Here is a 3,604-nt window from a genome sequence, read left to right as displayed (position 1 = left end):
TGCAAACACATTACATTTTAAAAGGGGAAACAGCACTCGGCCTGCATTACCGAAATTAAAAATAACAATAAAAAAAAACATTGCGCTAAAAAATGTTATTGTCTCGGTCGTTCGGGCAAGTCGTTATAAGCATACATTGATCGATTGCAAAAAAACATGTCCTATGCATCTAAACATAGTTTGCTGCACTTTTACACATGTGAAATCAAGGAGTCGGGCGTGGCCATCTTGTGATAATCTTATCCGTTCATCGATCGGCTTAAGCTAGAGTGCCCCTGCGGCACTAAATCATATCACCCTCCCCTGAAGCTGACATCACTATTCATAGCAATATTCTCCACCTACTTTTATGATGTTAGTGGGCAGCGTAGCCAAACGCACCCAGTCATCACCTACGTCTTAACGTCATTTGACGCAGAACCCGGAAATTCAACAATCACATCCTCTCACCGAACAGTGCTTCCCAAATCGGAATAGAAAACACTATTTTTAAAGGAAACATCAATACTCTGCAATTTGTAATGTTCTTTTAGTTCACATAAAACGCTCCAAGAACATCTGCATATTTCCATCTAACACCAATTTTTGAATGTCCTTGGGTTACAGCATCAAAACTTTATCATGAGGCATGCGGTGTTCCTTTCGGGAGAAGATGCGCATTCGACACACCTTGATTCGCTAGGCTTCAGCATCAGCTTCTTGCTAGACCACTGTAAACGATGACAGGTTGCTCCTTCTCGCTGGTACCACCAAAGGGCGATCGCCTCACATCAGCGTAATTGAGATCCATCCATTTAGGTGTATCTGGCACTGCTGGCTGAAGAAACTGTCACTCGGCATCTGGAAACAATGACATTTGCAGAAATGAAGAATGTAGCTGTGTAGAAAACAGAATAAAAATATATTTCAGTAGTTGTTCTTTATTCATATTAATCCATTTACCCTTTAATTCTGCACTGGGTGAAACCGAATAACAAACACAAATCTCAAACAATGGAAACACACAGAAAACATCAGGGAAGGTTGGATTTTACGATGTGCTTGAGAGGTTAGCGCTGTGGAGTATGTTTAGCTCCCAATGGATGAAAATTCGAACAGCACATAGACGGCATTATAATGGAATATTAGCAATGAACTTGTGGTTGGTGGAACCTAGGGGAACCCAGATGTCGATTCCATGTTCACTGTGCTCAGAGAGGTATAGCTCCACCTCACTGAGGAGGTACAACAAGGCTGAAACACGTTTATGGGGTTGTTGTAGGTACTCTAGTTCAGAAGGGAATTGCCATAGCATTTCGGTGCTGAACTGCCCATGTGCACGGGATAAAGACTAATATGCAAATGGATATTTCCCATCTGTAATGGAACTAGCAACATCAAATTTCGACAAGTGAATCAAAAATGTTCTGCACCCCGCTCATCCAGTAATACAAGGTTGATAGCAAACACTGATATGCCATGGGACGAAGTGAGTTAGATATCACTAGCCAGCATACAGGTTGTGTTTGCGTGTAATCACAATATGCCCCCACCAACAACCCATAACAATGTAAACAAGCAATACCGGTCAGAAAATGAAACCTTTACTCGTTTGTCTATAAACTCGTCTTCAGTCAAACTTACATTATATTTGGTATTTCCCTTTTCTTGGCGCAACACAGAGTGTCCGCTCAGAACAACGGTTTTCATAGAATGAAAATAAATGTTCCAATGTCAAGTTTTAAAATAGTGAACCATATCATTTTTCCGGGTATTCCACGACTTCCGTCCTTCAATCCATAGCCAAGCCTCCCTTTCTTCCAAGGTCGAACAACAATTGAACCTTGTTTGGAAAGTTTAATTTTTGTGAAGGAAAGCCACAAATCAAAAACATACTGTACAAGACACATTGGTGTGAACTCCCTACAAGCTACAGCAAAGGAAGTGACCTTCACTCCATAGCAGCGATTAGCCCAGCCGATCAATGTGGCATTTGAAATATGTTTGAAAAATAAACAAATTGTTTGCTGGCATCCACCAATGCTGCGCAATCGTGAATACCTTTTTACCCATCAATAGTGCTAGTGATTTCGTTTTTTTTAACAGTTACAATTAAGTAAAACAGATAACGAGGAAACCATTTTTCAAATAGGCCCAATGACATCTTTTTACTCGGTCCGAAAATCCATCTCTCTTTGTACAAATGCAACTCTCCCATCCTCATCGCCTAGCTCAGCCAGCCCACCTCATGTCCTCCCCAATACACGTCTGTGTGCGCCCTGTTTTCCGGGAGGAATGTCCTCGCCGGATAACGTGAGACACTGACAAGATATAAATCCAAGTGCCCATGAATTTCCTGTGCACTAACAACCTACATCCCGCCAGGCCTGAGCCCACCAGCTCAGACCCCGCCGGGTGTCCAGACAAATGGTCGAATAAAAACTGGTCGAAATTAATTTGGTCGAATAAATATGGTCGAATTACAATTATCTCGAAATGCATTTTGGTCGTTAGTATTTTTTTTGGTCGAAATGCAGTAAACTAAACTACATGTGTAATTATATATATGTATTGTGCTTTTGTAATTGCTTTAAACATTATACAGCAATAAAGTTTGTATTTGTAATTAAAACATTATACACTAATACAGTTTGTATTTGTACATTTTTGATTTATTTTTATTTCTTAATACAATTCTTTAGTGATATTTGATAAATAAATAAATATTTGCAATGCAATTTTAAACTGAACAAGTTATAACTGTGTTTCCAACTTTTACCGCTAGATGGTGCTATTTCACTATTATTTAATGCTATTGTAAATTCAACTTTAGTAAACTTTGTAACGCATGACGTCGTACGTATGCGACGTAGACGCCATTTTTGAAGTTCCTTCGTTCCTGTAGGATGCCTGTTGCTCGCGCTCCGGACCTGCTTATGGGCTATTATTATTTTTTTTTCCTGGGTTTTTTTTTAGATGGATTTTTCAATGGTTTTTTTTTCTCCTGGTTGGATTTTATTGCGTCGGATCGTCTGTTTGATGGGTTTTTTTAACGGATCTGCTTTTTTCACCAACGGATGTTTTTTTTTGCAACCTCCGGATCACACTCTTTCTTTGGATGCTAAATTGGATTTTCACTTTCTGGATGAATCTTTTCGTTTCGTTTCATGGATGGATGTTCAAAAGGACTTGGTGGATTTTACATTGGATTTTTGCTTTCTTCTTGTACTTTTTTCATGGATTTTTTTTTGGTGGACCGATGCATTAGTGGATTCGGTGGATTTTACATGGATTTTTTGCTTTCTGGATGCATCTTTTCGTTTCGTTTCCTTGATGGATGTTCAAATGGACTTGGTGGATTTTACATTGGATTTTTGCTTTCCTCTTGCACTTTTTCAGGGAATTTTTTTCGGTGGAGCGATGCATCAGTGGATTCGGTGGATTTTTCATGGATTTTTTGCTTTCTGGATGCACGTTTTCCTGCACTGAACCGGAGTTCTTTGTTTGGTGAGTTCATTCTATTTTTCTTTAACATTTTAGATTATATGCTACTGTTTCAAGATATTGTATTGGCTCAGTTTTTTCAAAATTCTGCACTATGCTCGATATCCTCTCTTCATGGTCT

The sequence above is a fragment of the Ambystoma mexicanum genome, chromosome 2q (assembly GCF_040938575.1).
Source record: "Ambystoma mexicanum isolate Mex_15411 chromosome 2q, UKY_AmexF1_1, whole genome shotgun sequence".
Classification (NCBI taxonomy): Eukaryota; Metazoa; Chordata; class Amphibia; order Caudata; family Ambystomatidae; genus Ambystoma; species Ambystoma mexicanum.
The sequence above is the reverse complement of the archived record's forward strand: the minus strand, read 5'-3'. Positions refer to the sequence as shown.